Source organism: Podarcis liolepis (assembly GCF_965112155.1).
Source record: "Podarcis liolepis genome assembly, chromosome: 13".
Classification (NCBI taxonomy): domain Eukaryota; kingdom Metazoa; phylum Chordata; class Lepidosauria; order Squamata; family Lacertidae; genus Podarcis; species Podarcis liolepis.
In genome coordinates, this window is record NC_139573.1 from 13,205,634 (window position 1) to 13,226,062 (window position 20,429).

Here is a 20,429-nt window from a genome sequence, read left to right on the forward strand (position 1 = left end):
CTGCTCATATTTCTGAAACCCAGAGTGTGAAAACAGGGTGGGGAATAGTGATGACACTGGTGGATCCTTGCTGGTTTCTGATTCCTAAGTCCAGCTGTGATAGCTGGAGGTAATATATTTTCATCAGGTTCTCCAACCTTATATCCTTCAGATATTTTGAACTATATTTCACAGCATTCAAAACAGGCTGCAGGTGTTAGGGTTGTGATCCAAAACAGTCCAAGGGCACCAGACTTTGAAAGATTAAATTATGGCACCTTTCACAGACTTTCTCATTTGCTTCAAAAGTGTACTGTGCAAATCCATCAGGTGGTTTGACAAGAGGGAACATTAATTACAGTTCTTTTGATAATTAAAGGGAAGATAGTCACTTGTGTGTCTTTCTTTACAGAAGTTTTTATTTCCTCTTTGCTGCATAATATTTTGAACAAGAAGGAAAAAAATTCTGGAAACACAACCCAACAGCGGGAGGAAATGAAAATGTTTGATCATAGAGGAATAAAGAGGAATAAAAGTGTGAACAGAGTAAAAAGCATAGTAATATCTCATATTTCAGTCAGCAAAGAAAAGAAACTTCTGACTATACCCATTGTACTAATTTTCAAATAAACTATTATTTACACAGTTACACAATGTTGTTTTTCATTAACTTAATTTAACTTTATCTAACATGTACATTGTATTTACTATTGCAGTACCCTTTGAGATATTCCTTAATTATTAACCTATCCTTATTTACTTCTTGTATTGTATTTCCTCTTACTGACCCCGTTCTCCTTGCTAATTTTAAGTACTCTATCAGTTTGGCTTGCCATTCAATCTTTGGCAGGGTTGAATATTTCCTCTTGCTATTCTTGCATCTCCCTTTCTATTTCCCCTTTCATCACTTTTTTTTCTTTTTTCCTTGACAAAATTTAAACAGTTGTGCCAGAAATATTTTATTATTTTTCCCTTTCCCTTTCTATTTGCTTTACAAATGGGAATATGATTTAAGGGTAGGCAGGTGAGAAATTCCTGGGGTTTCAGGGGCTCAGCCAGGCTTTGTGTTTCCTTTTGAAGTGAGGCACAGCAGAGACTGTGGCATTTTTAGGCTATATGGTTTATTTACACATATATACAACCTGAGCCTACGATGGAGGAGTTCACAGCATTAGCACCTGTACAGGGTCTAGTTTTCCTCATAGCTGTAGCCTTGGATTCAACAAAAATCAAACATTTCTGTTTTAAAATAAAATAAAAGAAAGCTTGCTGCTTTCCAGGTCACATCACTGCAGACTCTCAGCTCTAAACCCAGGCTTTGTCCTTCCACCCAAATGATGAAGGGGCTCCAAACATTTCCTCTCCCACATAGAGCCCCCTTTCCTTTGTTCTCTTAATGACCCATCACCCAGGCAGTCACCTCAACACAGGAAGGTAGCCTGGCTTATATTTTAACACTTGTAGGGGTTAGGAGGATTTCACATGCAGCCTACTTCCCCTTGTCCAAGCCCAAATTCATAACACAATAATATAATATAATATAATATAATATAATATAATATAATATAATATAATATAATATAATATAATATAATAATATAATATAATATAATAATATGCCAAAATACACAACAGCAAGGACAAGAAATAGCAGAATATGAGCTGTTTATGTATGGTGAATGATTGTATACCATTAGTAAAAGTAACATTTGAAGGTAGCAGATCCCTATATAGAAATTTTATTTCATTAGATGTATTATTATATGACCCCCAAATTCTCCAAGGGGGATCCTACTTCTATGAAAAAAGGTGTAAATGTGGAGTTCATTATAGTCTCCTGACCTTCTGCATCAAACATTGAAAGATGTGCTCGACTCCTCTTTCCTTATCTAACTCACTTGAGGATTCTCATTCTTCTTAGCTCAAAAGATCTGTCTCTCTTTCTCATTGATAACCTAGTGCTCTTTTCCTATCCATATCGTTCAGTTCGAGGGTCAACAATCTATTGTGCCTAAAGAGTTCTAAACCCAGAAATTCACAACACAGACAATTTCAAAAGGAAACTTTTATTACAGTTGGGTGTGGGGAAATGAGATTTCAGTCACTATGTTATAATCAATGCAATGCAATACTTTCATGCGTGCATTTTAATTCTAATATTTTAATTCATTCTTACTCCTTAATCTGAAGAGATAAGAGTTCCTTCAAAGTGCAAAAGAAAGTGACCCGGAACACAGCCTCTACAGAATCGGAGAGTTGCTGGCACTCGATCCGCCCTGTAAACATTTTTATTTCACAGCCAAAAAAAGGAGATATTGCATCTTCTTCCTCTACCAGCAACTGAGAGCAGGAGGGTTTAATCCTGCTTGGTGCCTCTATCAAATACACAAGTCTGAAAATCCAACAAGACAGAAGCATTTATCCAGCCTCTGACTACAGATAGGAAAGCAACCTGAAGATTCAAACAAGAAATGGCAAGAATGCTTTGAAGACACCTGGCACTGAAGCACTGGCGGAGGAAGAGGCGAGCGGGGGGAGTGCACCACTGTCGGCACCACGATCCCGGTGGGGTGCTATCGCGGTTGCTCCCCCATGCTGGGCACCACGCTCCTGTGGGTGGCATGCCACACCCAGAGACATGTGCCACGTCCCTGCAGGTGGCGTGCCACGCCCTCGGGACATGCATTATGCCCCCCCGGGGTGCCAACCACACCTCGCTAGCTGTCCCTGCCCCGGTGCTGGAGCATGAAGCTCTGCCACTGCACTGAAGAAGAAACCTTCCCATGCTGCCCTCCTTCCTCGTGCAATTCCCCAGCTTTTTATTTTGTTTCTTTTTATTTTTATTTGCGTTCGGAGCATATTGCGAAGAAGTAGAGATCATTATTGGACTAAAAACCAGAGGAATCCAGCCCAGCCAAAAGGATTGGAATCTCAAATAACTACTTATTGAGTGTTTTGGCATATTTCTTTCACGTTGAATGAGATGGTAATTTGTTTCTTTCTCTTTCTTGAATGTGGTCATGCTAATTGTCTATCTCTGCTGCTAAGGACAAATTGTTATAATAAGTTTTTTCCTAATGTTATATTTAATGAATACAACCCCTCTTTTAGGGAGGACACAATATATCATTATTGGACTAAAAACCATTGAAATCCAACCAAACCCAGTGGAATCAGAAATAACTACATTTTGGGTGTTTGGCATATTTATTTCCCTTTAAATTAGTTGGCAATTTATTTCGCTCTTTCCCTTTCTTTAATATGGTCATGGAAATTGTCTATCTCTGCTGCTAAGGACAAATTGTTATAATAAGTTTTTCTTAATGTTATATTTAATGAATACAACCTTTTCTCCAACTTAAAGTGGTGCCTTGAGTCTTCCTTGATGTTGGAGTGGCAGTAAAATATTTTTACCCAGATTATTGTCAGATTTACAGTTTAGAAGACAGCAAGGGGGGAAAAGAGCAGGTCCTTCATAAACCTTATAGAACTCAATGTTTATATTTTGTGACTGTTTCTGTGTGCAGTTTTTAAAGGATTCCCACAGACTTACCCTAAAAATCTTTACAGGGATGGGGCAGCTCCACTGGAATGGGGCAGGATTGTCATGAGTGATGCAGCTTCCAGGGGAGCTGAATCACAGGCAGAAACATGTTAGCAATCTCGGTAGCAGTGTAGCAGGTGGTGAAGAGACAAGTGGAAGTCCCTCAGATTGGAAGGGAGAGGCTGGAGGTGCACCTCCCAGTCTGAGGGATTGATGAATAGTGGAGGCTCCAAGATAGGAAGCAATTTAAGAGGCACCCAAAATGAAATTTCAGCTGTTTTTGGAACCAGAAGAAGGATTCCTCAGAAGGGTCATTGTAGTTCATGATGGCAGCAGCTCCGTTAGAAGTGCTTGGAGCTATGTGTTTGCTTTGGCAATAAAACTTTCTTTTAATAAACTGAGCTAGTGTGTTATCAAGACACCCTGACAGGGATGCACATTAACAGAATCACATGCAGAAAAACTAGATGGAATTAGACAGCGTAAAATTGTTCATCTCTAGTGTGTGAAAGTTGTGGGAAAGAGCATCAGGGCACAGTAGTACAGTGCCGAGGCCTAAGAACAACAAATGCAGAGTTCACGGTGAGCAGAGGAACATATACAGTAGATCTGGACTTGCTGAATATGGGGGATACAGTGTATTGAAAGAGTGCAAGTAGTGGAGATTTGCAGGTAATAGGCATCTGCACAGCCTACCTGATCTGGGGGTGAAATCTGGGGTCCTGGATTGGGCAGGCCAGGGGAACAACTGCCCTGTCCTGTATACATCCCCACAGCAATTTGGGGGCAGGGCTAATATTTAATTGATGTTTTAAAAGCCATCTCCTTCCCACTTTCTGACTGAAAACAGAGGAGGGTTAAATCCTGTGGAGTGGTAGCCTGAAGAGGAATCTAGATACTTCTCTTCAGGGATACATACAAATCCTTGGACAAATTATTATAGCCAGTGATACAGACAGTCGATTTCTTCAGAATTTTCTTCTTATTAGATGCTCCCTATTGTTCAGCTCAGGCTTCAGCAAAATAATGTAACATTTTGGGCAAAAGATGCAACCCAACAAGCCGGCACTGGAGGCTAAGATAGAGAAGATCTCCACAGCCACCATGTATTTCCCCTTTGTGCTCATGTAGGAAGGAACAAAGGATAACCAAACACTGCAAAAGACCAACATGCTGAAAGTGATGAACTTGGCTTCATTGAAACTGTCAGGTAATTTCCGGGCAAGGAAAGCCACAGTGAAACTGACCACAGCTAGGAAGCCCATGTAGCCCAAGACACAGTAAAAGAAAGTCACAGTCCCCTCATTACACTCCAGTACAATTTCTTCAGCCACTGATTTCATGTCAGCATTAGGGAATGGAGGAGAGATCACCAGCCATACAGTGCAGATGAGTGCTTGGATAAGGGAGCAGGAAAGGACAATAGAGTTTGCCAGTCCCTTCCCCACCCACTTCCTCATCCGGGATCCTGGTTTTGTGGCCATGAAAGCCAGAATCACAGTGATGGTTTTTGCCAGCACACAAGAAACAGCCACTGAGAAGATGATGCCAAAAGCAGTTTGTCGAAGGAGACACGTCACCTTGTCAGGATATCCGATGAACAGTAATGCAGAAAGGAAGCAAAGCAAGAGGGAGATGAGTAGAGCATAGGTGAGGTCCCGGTTGTTGGCTTTCACAATGGGAGTGTCCCTGTGCTTCACAAATATTTCTAGTACCAGTGCTGTAATGAAAGCAAAGGAAAGAGCAGAACAGGCTAAGCTGAGGCCCAGAGGTTCTTCAAAGGACAAGAAAGTTGCATGCTTGGGAATACATATAGTCTTATGTTTGTTTGGATACTTTTCATCTTCACATTCGTAGCAGTCATTCATGTCTGGTGAAGGAAAAACATGGTTCTTAATTCCAAAAATATGAGCAACATGCCACTGCTCTTCCTCTATTTTTTTTTTCCATTTCAACATTTGGACCTGTTTTTAAAAAATTAAATTTGGATCTTGTGATACGTAAATAAAACTATTTTAAAAGGGTCCAAGGTTTATACCAGTTTAAGAAGCAACCGACTTAGCTCAGCCTGAATGAGAGATATAGGATGGCATATTTCCAGCTGTTATAGAAACCTCCTGGCTCATCTGAAAATCCACTTCATTCTAATCCTGTTTAACCTGGTGGATCTTGCTATAGAATTCTTCCTTAATAACAGCATTCAACATCCACAATCACAAATTACCACACATAGTTTCATTAGGTCCCTCTTCAGCAAGATTTCTCAATATTTCATGAACTGTAAATCTGCTCCACTTCCCAGTGGGGAAGAGTTGCGGTGGACCGTGTGGCCATCAAGTCCCCTCTGGAGTCGGGGAATGAAGTCCCGCGTCACCCAGAGGTTCCCGGCCATGTCATTGTCCAGCCAGCCAATCTGCTGTTTGGGGGGTGTGGCTGGGCCCCATTTAAACTGAGCTGTGAGCCTGAGAGCTTCCTCTTGGCTCACTTCCTTTATCGCCCCCCCTCCATCCCTATTTTCTGGTTCGATATTGGCCTTGCTATGGACCTCAGTTGGTCGCTGTTGAGGGGCCTGGTAGGAATTTTTCAACTTGGCAAATTGGCATGGGCCATTTGGTTTTCGCCTACCTTGTAGCAATCATCACAACTTTGTAAGGTTTGGTGGTTAGGCATTGGTTGATATTATGATGGGGGAGGGGAGATGTGGCCCTCACCTGCCCCTCCAAGCTTAAGGGTATTCCATTAAAGGAATCCAGGGGACTGGGTATTTTCCAAAGCCCGGGGTGGGGCTAGGGCCATGACACACCTCCATCGGATACCCAGGGGGAGCTCAAGTTTGCTTGCATCAACGGGGCTCCCCCGACTGGTGGTTGACCCTTACAGGACTCCCTGCATGATGGGCCGGAGTCAGATATAGTCAGGTCAATTCCAATGCCTAAACCAATACTGCTCATTAAAGTTGTCACCTAAATTTTCCCAATAACCATTAACCTAATATCAGTGTCCTTGTGTCTTATTCATCAACAAGGGGGTGGCTTCGGGGTCTTGACACACAAAAAGGAACCTTGGTGAATGTATGATTTTATGTGCATGTTCTCAGTTAGAGGCAATAAGCTATAAATATAGCAAATACAGCAAATTTCTTACCCTCCTGGTCTGAAATCTTCCCTTCTGGACATGGGATACAATCGTAGCAGCAAAATGCTTCCCCCTCCTTCACTTTTCTGTAAAAACCAGGGCGGCAGCTTTCAGTACATAAAGAGTTAGGCTGTGTCTAATACATAAATGAAAGAGAGAGATTTATAAAATAAGTGGACTCAAAGAAAAGCCAAAAGGGGAAGTTAAGCTCTTCCTTAAAAGGGATTTGCAAAAGAGCAACAACATTCATTTCAGAAATTCACTTAATGTTGTTTCATTTCCATTTGGACTCATTTTCTGACATTTCCCATTGACTCAATGTGCAAACTCCAATAAATTGTTGTTCTTTGCAGTTACTGCTGTGTTTAGTAATGTTCCTAATATCCTTTATAGCAGGCATCCCCAAACTCGGACCTCCAGAGGTTTTGAGACTACAACTCTCACCATCTCTAGCTAACAGGACCAATGGTCAGGGATGATGGGAATTGTATTGCCAAAACATCTGGAGGGCTGAGTTTGGGGATGCCTGCTCTATAGTGAAGGCTCTGATTAGGTATGAACACCTCTTCCTGCCACAGTGACATTAAAGGGTTGTGGTGGTGTCGCATAATACAAATAACACCTCAGAGTTATACACCTGTTATTCCAGAACCTTCAAACATGGCATGTTTAATTTGCCTTCTTAGGTCAACAAATCTGTCAAAACTTTATACCAATTTTATAAAAGGAGCTACGGTTTAGGAAGTGCTGAAAATTTACACATTGACACCCCCCCCCTTTTTTACTGAAATATTTAGACCTGCAAGGTTTGTTTTCTAATTTTGGTGAAAACCACTGATGCCATTTATTCAGGCTTCTCAAGAATGAGACACTTTCATTGGCTAGCAAAGGTCAGAGTGGTTCAAAAATGACTAATGCTTTACTTTTTAAAATAATTTTTATTTATGAATTCTGAAAAAGGAACAATTCAATTACATGATTAATGTTTTCCTTGCCCATTAAATAATATGGGAGCTAGAAGCAACCTTTTATTGTTTATCTTAGTACAATTCTATTTTTCAAAATATCTTGTTAATTAAAAAAAAATTGTTTAAAGTTCAGCCCATTTGGTTTGATCCTATGTGGTTTTGTGCAATCTGTATTATATAATCTTACATCCTTGCCTTGGGGCTTTTAGCAAAGCCACAATAGAGATTCTACAGTGGTTATGTAAAAGTTCATGTCACATCATGTTTCTTCCTTATTAAAGCATCGTCATAAATTTCGGATACAGGCACAGATGTGTAGCAGCCCAAGTATTTCAGGTACTATCTAGGTTGGCCTATTGGATATAATTTGTATATATATTGTTATATGCCACACCAACTCCGAGAAGTGAGAGAATATGGGTTGGTTTACCCAAGGGTTTAATTTTTTTTTAAATGAAGGTTAGTTGAGAACACAGAGTCTATAGTATATATGACTTTATTTAAAGTAGTCCTGCAAGCTTCCCTTTCTGTGTTCTCCCCTCACTGATGAAGGATCCAAGGATTGGAAGTGAAACCTGGGTTTCATCCAGACTGATCATGCAAAGACATAACAATATATTCAGTATCATCAAAATCTTTTTGAATTCACTTCTTCAAGTTGTCATTTAACATATTCATTTCAGTATAACAGAAACCTGGATAGAGGCTATGCATTTAGCTAATAACATTAATTCATAGGTTGTGCAATCTTTCATCCAATTTTATAAAGGTTGAACAATATACAATGAAAATATCTTTGTACGTTATGTTAAAATGTTCAAAGTACAAAATGCTGATGTTCGCATCCTACCTGGTTAAACCAATGGTGCCATTTTATGGCTCCCTCATTGATTGTCAACGTTTGCTGTGGAGGAGCCAGGGAATCCACCCGTCCTACCTTCACTCTCTGAAAGGATTGGTTTGAGGGAAAAATCCAATTGGTAATATCAAATCCAGCCAATATCTCCCCATTCTGGTCCAAGGAAATCTGATCCCCAGCGCTGTTGTTAAATGAGATACCTCTCAGAAAATGATGGAGCTGGATAGAAAGAGAAAGTATAGAAAAGGCTTCAATTCAGCAAGAGACAATCATGACTTTAACTTTCATGTCAGGTTTCCAAATATACACCTTGGAGGAAAGCAGCTTTCTTTTCCTCTTTCTATTTTTATATCTATATGATTTAAGCCAAGCTTTTCTCACATTTGGAAGTTCATTTCAAATAACTAATTTTTAAGATCTCCAGCAACAAATGCCCACACAGCCATAAAAACTTTATTAAGAGAAAGTGGGTGCTCTATAGACACTATATGCTATGTGATATATTATACCTTTGATACTCCAACTTCAGAGGTCAATGGGGAATCAGCCCATGCTCATCTAAGAGGTTGGTATGAATAGTTGAAGCAACAGGTTGAAGAAGGAATGGTGATAAAGCAAAGTCTAGAAGTTGGCTATGTCATGCTTGGATGGAATACATTTTCTTTTGTTCTTTTTCAGTACTTCTACTTTAAATTCAATTAGCTTAAAAGAAGAAATTTAAAAGATTTAAAATAATAAAAATTAGCGGTAAAATGAAAAGATTAAATAATGTAAAAACCCATGTGACTGCGTAGACTTTCCTAAACAATTAGGTTTTAAGCAGGTGTTTAAATGAATACAGTGAAGGTGTCTGTCTGATGTCAATAGGCAGGGAAGTCCAGTAGGCTGAACTTGAACCTAGAAAAGCAGGTGGAGAAGTTCCCATTTAGCTTTATATGCATTTCAAGAGAAATAAAGCAACCATCTCATGGCCAAAGGGTAGTGAATAGAGGAATTGGTTTGGGGGCACCTGGGGAAGATTTCAAGAGCATTGCTGCAACCACATTGTTGATCCCTGCTGTGGTTGCATAGGAAAGGTATAAAACCAAAGTTAGCAAATGTATAAAATCAAAGGCTTTTGAAGCTCTTTCATCAATGGTGTTCAGCCCATTACCTGACACAGATATTGATTCTGAAATTTCATTCCTCGCCTGATCATTCCTGGTCTGTGTTTACCTCGGGATGTAGACATGGCATGTAAAGCATGGGCCACAGCATAGACAGCATTGTAGATGTTGTAGCTGTGGCTGGTCATGCTCATTTCAAAGAAAGGACCAGGAAGATTCTCCAGCTTCTCTTGCCCAGTGCAAATATCCCCCTTCACACTGCCAACCACTTGATTTGGAAATACACAGCCAAATGCCTGTTGCCAGAAGTCCAAAATGAAGCCATCTCCTTTCGGATTGGAAGGGGTTTTGGTCTTGACAAATTGATGAAATCCTGGTGGATCATTTGAGTGAGTTGTGAATGAGAGAACCCCATGGAGTATTTCTGTATCCCATGTCCGTTGATAGACAAAAGAAGTGAGCTCCACCTGGGCTGTCATAATCCACACTTTACCTTTTGGCTTATTTGAACTTTGTTCCAGTTCTGATAGGTAAGGCAACCATCTAAAACGTGCCAGAGCATATGATTCCCCATAAAACAAGACTACATTGGCTTTGCTATCATTTATTTTGTCATATATTTTTGCCCCTGTTTTCAATATATTGTAAATTTCTGTGATATAAGTAAATTTTTGCTTTCTTTCAATGAAGGCAAAACAAATGCCATTCTTGGAAAAAAGTGGAACCACAGTCTGCAGAAATCTTTCTGCATTCTCATCATAGAAAGTAAGGATCCCAATTCATATCCACCTGAAATGCAGAAGCAAAGACAGGATCCCATTATACTGGTGGTCTTCCTTGGGCACCATCTGGTAGAAGAAAAGGCCTGGGGTTTTATCATTCATCACTGGAGCAGGGCCATATATCAGCTAAACGTAGTTATGGTAGGAGGAGAAAGAGACAGAAGCAACAATAACTTTAAAATATTACATTTATGGGACTTCCTAGTGTGGTGTGCTCAGCGATGGGTCGGGGAAAACGCTCTGTTGCAGTAAAAGCGCTCCCAATCACGGGAACAGGTTAAAAGGACAGGGAAGTGAGGGTGATGCGAACCCTGAAGAGGTCTGAGAGGAGGTTCCAGACTGAAGAAAATAGATCCAAGCAATGCATAAAGGGGTTTTCTGCCATTCCAGCACAAAAACGTGGAGGAAGGTGGAAGAACCTCAGCGCAGAAAGATCGCACACCTGACCGTGAGACGCCCCTTAGACCTGAATGAGAAAGCACCAGGCTGCTCCAAACTAAAACTGTAAAATCAAGAGTACTCCTGAAGAAAGAAAGTAACAACGTTGGCTTAAAATAAAAGGAGTAAGGACTAATTTAAGATTATAAAGGACAGTAAAGCAAACTGACAGAGGAGCTTCAGCGTTCTGAGACTTAACAAGTTGTGGAAAATAAGCCTTGTAAAGAGGCAGAAAATAAAAACTGAGACATACCGAATACCTGCGTCTACAGGAGGATGTACTGTTGAGAGAGAGAAAGAGCTGAAACAGCAAGCAGCAGCAACAGTGGTGGCAACAAAGCAGCGGCCAGTGAGAAGAAGAGCAGCGTAAAACAGAGTGGTGAGTGAAAAAAAAGAAGGATGGGGAGGAACGTGGAAGATACAGTGGAGATGAGAAGGAGTAGAAAAGATTTGAAGACCAGGGAGCGGTAGGAAAATAAAGATAAAGATAAAGAAGTGAAAGGGAAGAAGAAGAGATATATGAAGGGAGAGAAAGAAGGAGGAAAAAGACAAGAATAGGAAAGAAAGCAGATATGGTTGGCATGCCTATCTAATTTACAACAAAGTGGCAGTGCATAAATAATTTCTAAGTCATGTAATTAGAAATTTGTTATATAAGGTCTGGGTGAGACATAGAATGTTGTTAGAACCGAAAACCCCATGGTGGGTTTCACCGCTAGAAGTAATATTGGTTAAAAAGAAAAATACAATAGGAAGATGGGCAACATACCAGCAGCTCCTAAAGGAGGAACAGGGCCAATTAAAATTAAGACCATACAAAGAGGTGACCCAATACTGCACCACATGGTTACAATATCATCAAATTGCCCAAATATTTAATCAGGATAAAGCAATAGGATTTGAAAAAGAAGAATCAAAATTACAAAAAGTATTACTACAAAACTCGAAAAAAGAATATATCCAAAATGTATAACTTTTTATTAGAATGGGAGTTAAAGGATGAAGAAATAAAAGAAGTTATGACTAAATGGGCATGCGATATAGGTTATGCAATTCGGCTGGAACAATGGGAGAAATTATGGAAATGTGATATTAAATTTACGGCATGTTACACAGTCAGAGAAAATTTGATGAAAATGGTGTACCAATGGTACCTAACTCCGGTAAAATTGGCAAAAATTTACAAATTAAAATAAAATACCTGTTGGAGATGCAAGAAAGAAATAGGAACAATGTTTCATATGTGGTGAGAATGCCGACCTATTAAACAATTTTGGAACGAAATATATGAAGAAATCAAAAAGATGTTTAAAATATCTTTCAGTAAAAAACCAGAGGCATTCCTTTTAGGTATAATCACAAACGATATACCTGACAACCAAAGGGAAGTATTCCTTTATGCAATGACAGCTGCCAGGATGCTTATAGCACAAAATTGGAAAGGGAAAACAAATCCATCAATAAAAGAATGGCAAACTAAATTTTGTGAATATATAAACCTGGCAAGACTCACAGCATTCATAAGAGGACAATCGGACCAGAAATTATTAAAAGAATGGGAATGCGCTAAAGAGTATATGAAAAATCATTGTTCTGGAGTAAGCATATCGGTATGTAATGAATGATGCTTTGCAGGGTTAAAGAAAAATAAAAATGATGTAAAAAGTATAAAGATAGAGGTAATCTACATTAGACACAACAATTTAGAAAGAGTAAAATTTTTGAGGTCTTAGAACAAAGGAAGGAAGTCAATATGTGTATATGTATGTAATGACTAGATTAGAACGAAGATATGGTTTTATTTGTAGATGCGTGCTTTCCCCCCCTTTCTTTTTTCCCTTTCTCTTTCTTGTGTTCTGTTTTTCTTTCTTGTTTCTAGTTTTATCTTGGACTCAATGTTTGTAATTTTTGCTGTAATTTTGCATTGAAAAAACACCAAAACCCCCCAACAACCATTAGATTTATGTATTACTGGCAAAATTGGAACAATTTCCAATTGGGCTTTCCATACCCTTGCTATTTGGGCTGCCCATGCTATTTTTTTTTAGCCAATCAACACTCACCTGCCACTCAGCTATTACTATTATCATATATAAGGCATTGGCTAGGCCCAAAGGGACATCTGAAGCAATAACTTATGTGTTATCAATACTTTATTTTTAGCTTGGATCTGTCATCAGCATGGCCCACCTGGCTATTTGAAAGTTGCATTTTTTTATCCAAATCTATCTGGATGTGTATAGTTTCATGACATGTCAGAGAGATATATATCTCACCTGTGGAACCTTATAGATATCCAAGATTGTTGTCACATGAAGAGAAGTTTGGGAGTCCAGGCCCCCAATGATGGCTATCAAGATTTTCTTGATGTCACAGATGTAGTTGGGGACAAATGTTTCCAGTGTGGATATGAGTAACATTGTGGCATGAGAGGTCCATTTGGCATTGAAATAGCTGTCATAGATGTGGAAGCCTAAAGTGACATTGGGTAAGAGCTGAGGGTTTTCGTTGATCTCCTTCACTGCAAATTCTAAAGCCAGGATGTGCTGGTAATTCTTAGGCACCACTCTAAAAATAAAGTTTTGTTTTCTATCACAAGGCCATGTAACACTTTCTAAATTTATCACAACTAATTTCTGCATCTTCCTCCTTAGTATTATTTATTACTGCCATTATGTAAGTTTTTTTGTATGTGAGGAAACTCTTGAACAGTTATCACTACAAGTGATCCTCGTCCTTGCCTAGAATGGTAGAAAAGGGATGTAGGGGGAAATTCTATGGGTGTGGATCACAGATTTTAAAATGTCCCTGATGTACATTTTTAATGCAGGCTTCATAATCTGTGTAGTAGTCCTTCCCTTATTTCACTCTCCTGGGGTCCTGAAGCAAAAGTGATGCAGTTATTTCCACAACAATATTACATATCTTTATATGATAGCTGAATGTTTAATTCAGTGGGGAACGTGGAAACATTTTTAAAGAAAAACTAGTGGAGATCCTCCTGACCACATTTCTCCTACATCACATCTCTTTCGACCCAAACAGTAGTTTTGCCTCTAGGTCAAGGGTGGAGAACAGTGGACCTCCAGATGTTGTTGTACTACTATGTCCATTATTATTGATAGAACTAATGGAGTGCAACAACCACTGAAGACCAGAGTTTAGCCACTCTTCTTCTAAAACTGATCGCTCCATTGCCCAAAGAAGGAATCAAAATGCAGAAGAGAAATTATCCAGGTCTTACTGTAGCTCTTCCCGCAATGTTGGTGGGGGTTTTTCGGTGAAGGCTATTGAAGTAGAGAGGATGATGCTGTGAGAGGCTATGCCACCAATGATGAGGTCTCCTTCCCGATGATACTGATGAAGTGGAGTGTGTGGATCATGGATGTGGCATTTAACAATGAGAGGTTTGCATATTGCATTAGGAAGTGTAATCAGCAAGAAGACCAATAATGCCACCATCCTAGATATATTTTTTCCCTATGCACTAAGATAACCCTAATACTCTTACAGCTTTTAAGACTGAAGTAGTTGTCCTTTTAGTCTGATCATATTTCTGAAACCCAGAGTGTGAAAACAGGGTGGGTGGGTGGGGAATAGTGATGACACTGATGGATCCTTGCTGGTTTCTGATTCCTGAGTCCAGCTGTGATTGCTGGAGGTAATATATTTTCATCAGGTTCTCCAACCTTATATCCTTCAGATATTTTGAACTATATTTCACAGCATTCAAAACAGGCTGCAGGTGTTAGGGTTGTGATCCAAAACAGTCCAAGGACACCAGACTTTGAAAGATTCAATTATGGCACCTTTCACAGACTTTCTCATTTGCTTCAAAAGTGTACTGTGCAAATCCATCAGGTGGTTTGACAAGAGGGAACATTAATTACAGTTCTTTTGATAATTAAAGGGAAGATAGTCACTTGTGTATCTTTCTTTACAGAAGTTTTTATTTCCTCTTTGCTGCATAATATTTTGAACAAGAAGGAAAAATTTCTGGAAACACAACCCAACAGTGGGAGGAAATGAAAATGTTTGATCATAGCACTGGCCTCTTGAAATTCTGACCTGGAAAGAAGAAACCAATGGAGTGGGGGGCCTTACACTACTTACATTGCATTCAAAGTTCACAGAAAGAAGAGCAATCACATTAGTTGGTCAACTTGTCTTGCCAATAGATGGGAGAAAAGCACCAGCTTTTATGCTGGAGCAAATAAAATGAGGCATGAATAATGTCTTCTCAAACATGGAACAAATTTTTAATCCGTTGGCAGTGCTCAATTTTACCTCTTGTTATTCTTGTATCTCCCGTCCCTTCTCTCCTTTTGTCACTTTTTTCCTTGCCAAAATTTAAACAGTTGTGCCACAAATATGTTATTATTTCCCCCTTTCCCTTTCTTTGTGCTTTACAAATAGGAATATAATTTAAGGGCAGACATACTGATTCTTGCCCAGCACCACAGTCTCTAAGTGGTGTTAGATTCCTGGGTCTTGAGGCGCTCAGCCAGGCTTTGTGTTTCCTTTTGGAATAAGGCACAGCAGAGAGTTTGGCATTTTTAGGATATATGGCATATTTACACATTATATATGTCCTGAACCTATAATGTGGGGTGAGGTGGTGGTGGTTCACAGCATTAACACCCCTAAAGTCTTTAGCTCCCCCCTTAGCAGTAGCCTTGGATTCAAACAGACATTCAAACATTTCTTTCTGACTCTTTCTCCAGCTTGCTACTTTATTTCTAGGTTGAATTAGTGCAAACTTTCAACACTGTTTCACCTTCCAACCAATTGAGGGAAGGGCCCCAACCATTTTGTGCCTCACATATAGCCCCCTTTCCCTTGTTCTCCTAATGGCTTATCACCCAAGCAATCACCTCAACACAGAAATGTAGCCTAGCTTATATTTTAACACTTGCTGAATCCAGGGGTTAGAAGGATCTGACATACAGCTTACAGTGGTACCCCGCAAGACGAACGCCTCGCAAGACGGAAAACCCGCTAGACGAAAGGGTTTTCCGTTTTGGAGGTGCTTCGCAAAACAAATTTCCCTATGGGCTTGCTTCGCAAGACGACAGTCCATAGGGAAATCTCAGGGACAGCGGGGAAGCGCAGCGCGTCTTCCCCACTGTCCTCGGACCTCCTCCGAAGCCTGGCGGCGGGGCGGGAACACCTCCACCCGCCGCCGTGCTTCGGAAGGCTCCTCCGAAGCCGGGCGGCGGGGCGGGAACACCTCCCGCCGCCGCCCGGCTTCGGAACGGTGCTCCGAAGCCGGGCGGGGGGGAGGGAACACCTTCTGAAGGCGGGCGGGGGGCGAAAGTTTTTGTCCCCCCTGCCTGCCTTCCCAGGGGCTTTTAAATCACCCCGGACAGCGGAGAAGTCCTCCGCTGTTCCGGGGCGATTTTAAAATGCCGCCCGCCAGCATTTTAAGATCGCCTGGACAGCGGAGAAGTCCTCCGCTGTCCCGGGGTTTTTTAAAATGCTGGGGGTGGGAAGAAAAGCCCTTGCCCCCCCCAGCCTTCAGAAGAGGTCCGGGGACAGACTGTCCTCGGACCTGGTCTGAAGGCGGTTTCCCTAGGAACGCATTAATTGATTTTCAATGCATTCCTATGGGAAACCGTGCATTGCAAGACGAAAAACTCGCAAGACGAAGAGACTTTGCGGAACAAATTAATTTCGTCTTGCGAGGCACCACTGTACTTTCCCCTGTCCCAGCCCAAATTCATAACAGTATATAAAATGATGTAATATTGAATGGTAGAATATAAAACAACAAGAACATGAAATAGCGGACTATGAGCTATATATGTACAATGAATGATTGCATACCATTAGAAAGAGTAATATTTGAAGGTAGCAGATCCCTATATAAGAATTTTGTTTCATTAAATGTATCATAATGTGACACCAAAGCTCTCCAAGAGGGATCCTATTAACATGCATGAAGGTGTAAATGTGGAGTTCATTGGAGTCTCCTGACCTTCTGCATCTACAGTGAAAGACGGAAGCATTTATCCAGACTCTGACTACAGAGAGGCAAGCAACCTGAAGATTAAAACAAGCAACAGCAAGAATGAAGCCATCTGGCATTGTGGTGGTGGTGAGGCAACCCTAAAAAGCTTCCCATTCTCCCTTCCATTCTTGTGCAATTCTCCAGCTATATCTTTTGTTTCTTCTCTTTTTATTTTTATTTGCTTTTTGAGCAAGGTGCCAAGACGTAGAGATCATTATTGGACTAAAAACCAGAGGAATCCAGCCCAACCCAAAATGATTTGAATCTCAAATAACTACGTTTTGAGTGTTTGACAAATTTATTTCGCTTTAAATTGGCTGGGGATTTATTTAGCATTTTCCCTTTCTTTGATGTGGTCATGGTAATTGTTTATCTTGGCTGCTAAGGGCAAACTGTTATAATAAGGTTTCCTTAATGTTATTTATAATGAATACAACCTTTCCCCAAACTTAAAGTGGTGTCCTGAGTCTTCCGTGGTGTGGATGTCTTTGCAAAACATTTTTACCCAGATTATCTGTCAGATTTAAAGAATTGAAGAAAGCAAGGGGGGGGGGGAGAGAAAGAACCTGTCCTTCATAAACCTTTTAGTACTCAGTGCTTATATTTTGTGACGGTTTTTATGTTCAGTTTTTAAAGGATTTCCACAGTCTTATCTTTAAAAACCTCCTTTAGAGTGGGGCAGGATATATATTAACGCAGCTTTTGAAGAAAAATAATATTGGATTAGACAGCGTAAAAATTTTCATCTCTGCTCCTGAAAAGTTGTGGGAAAGTGTATGAGGGCATAATAGTACAGTGCCGACGTATAAGAATAACAAATGCAGACATCACAGTGAGCAGAGGAAATGATACAGTGGATCTGGAATAGCTGAATATGGGAGATTGAGGAGGTTTCTGGGTGCTTTTTTTCCGGGATACATACAAATCCCTGAACTAGATATTATAGCCAATTACACAGACCTTTGATTTCTTTAGCAATTTCTTCTTATTAGGTGATCCCTATTGTTCAGCTCAGGCCTCAGCAAAATAATGTAACATTTTGGGGAAAAGATGCAACCCAACAACCCACCACTGGAGGCTAAGATAGAGAAGATCTCCACAGCCACCATGTATTTCCCCTTTGTGCTCATGTAGGAAGGAACAAAGGATAACCAAACACTACAAAAGACCAACATGCTGAAAGTGATGAACTTGGCTTCATTGAAACTGTCAGGTAGTTTCCGGGCAAGGAAAGCCACAGTGAAACTGACCAAAGCTAGGAAGCCCATGTATCCCAAGACACAGTAAAAGAAGGTCACCGTCCCCTCATTGCACTCCAGTACAATTTCTTCAGCCACTGACTTCATGTCAAGATTAGGGAATGGAGGAGAGATAACCAGCCATGCAGTGCAGATGAGTGCTTGGATAAGGGAGCAGGAGAAGACAATAGTGATTGCCAGTTCTTTCCCCACCCATTTCCTCATCCTGGATCCTGGTTTTGTGGCCATGAAAGCCAGAACCACAGTGATGGTTTTTGCCAGCACACAAGAAACAGCCACTGAGAAGATGATGCCAAAAGCAGTTTGTCGGAGGAGACACGTCACCTTGTCAGGATATCCGATGAACAGTAATGAGGAAAGGAAGCAAAGCAAGAGGGAGATGAGCAGAGCGTAGGTGAGGTCCCGGTTGTTCGCTTTCACAATGGGAGTGTCCCTGTGCTTCACAAATATTTCTAATACCAGTGCTGTAATGAAAGCAAAGGAAAGAGCAGAACAGGCTAAGCTGAGGCCCAGAGGTTCTTCAAAGGACAAGAAGGTTGTATGCTTAGGAATACATATAGTCTTATTTTTGCTTGGATAGTTTTCATCTTCACATTCGTAGCAGTCATTCACGTCTGAGAAAGAAAAGCATGGTTCTTAATCTGAAAAATATGAGCAACATGCCACTGCTTGTAAATACATAATTAAAATGATTAAAAAAGGATACAAGGAGTTCTGAACAATGGAAATTGAAAATGATGGAACCTTGTCCTTCTCACATATTGGATGTAAAATACTGATTGAGGCAAAATGCAAGGCCACAGAGACACTTCCTGTTCTCTGGCTAGAAGCCAACTCAATTAAGCTGTCACAGATCTAGTTGCTAACACTTACTTACTCCCTAATTAAGGAGTACACTGGTACCTCTGGTTGCGAATGAGATCTGTTCCGCAGGCCCGTTTGCAACATGAAAAGAGCGCAACCCGCAGCAGCGCGTCTGCACACACACGGCTCGGTAGAAGCACACGCTTCTGCGCATGCGTGAGTGGCGAATTTGGAAGTAACCCTGAACATAACATGAAGCAGACGTAACCAGAGGTACCACTGTATTTGTGTAATTCAGTCTTTGCAAATTTCAGCATTTGAAAACTTAATCAACACCTTTCAATTAGTTCCTGGGTTTAAGTATTTCACACTTCTCCAAACATTACGGCACAATTTTCTGAAGTATAAGGGCATAAAAATACATGTTTAAATATGTTACCAGAAAATAAACACAGATTCAAATATTTGTCAGAAAAAATATATATTCCTAAAGACATTTTGAGAGAAAATGCAGGAATAAGTATATAATTAAACAAATTAATTATGGGCAAAAATATGTGAAAGTAACAAAAACTAGAAACAGATTCAGCCATCTGTAGCCAAAGTGTCAAAACTGATTTCAAGGTCTGCTGTAGAGGAAGATATCACATTTAGGTAGCCATACTATGCCAAGATGATGACATAATGCAAGCCGGGCATAAATTATGACGGCATAAAGTACAGCAAATCTAAAATCCATTCTGAAGCAGGGATGCCACTGGTTGAGCAGCTCAAAGGCTATCAGAGAGAAAACAAGCTTTTAAAATAGTGTTGGGGTTACACCACCCTTTTCATTAGCTTAATTTAGGCTGGGTTTCCAGGTATTGTGACCAAGCTGAATAACTTTCATGCATTGTATTCTAAACCCCACACTGGTCTCAACCCTGATATAATGGCATATTTCCAGCTGCTACAGAAACCTCCTGGCTCATCTGAAAATCTACTTTATACTAATCCTGTTCAAGCTGGTGGATCTTGCCATAGGATTCTTCCTTATAACAGCATTCAACATCCACAATCACTAATGATAATGATAATGATAATGATAATGATAATGATAATTTATTTATAGTTCTCCCATCTGTCTGGGTTCTCAGAATTGTAGTGTGAGCCAGAGTTTCATCCAGACTGATCCTCCAAACTCATAACAATATATTCAGTATCATCAATATCTATTTAGGATTCTCTTCTTCAATTTGTCATTTAACATATTCACTTTGAGTGTAAGTGGAACCAATTACAAATTCTCTCTCTCTCTCTCTCTCTCTCTCTCTCTCTCTCTCTCTCTCTCTCTCTCACACACACACACACACACACATTTTCATTATATCCCTCTTCAGCAAGATTTCTCAATATTTCATGAACTGTCAAATGGAACCCTGGTGAATGCATGATTTCATATGCATGTTCTCGATTAGAGGCAACAAGCTATAAATAAAGACAGTAAATTTCTTACCCTCCTGGTCTGAAATCTTCCCTTCTGGACATGGGATGCAATCGTAGCAG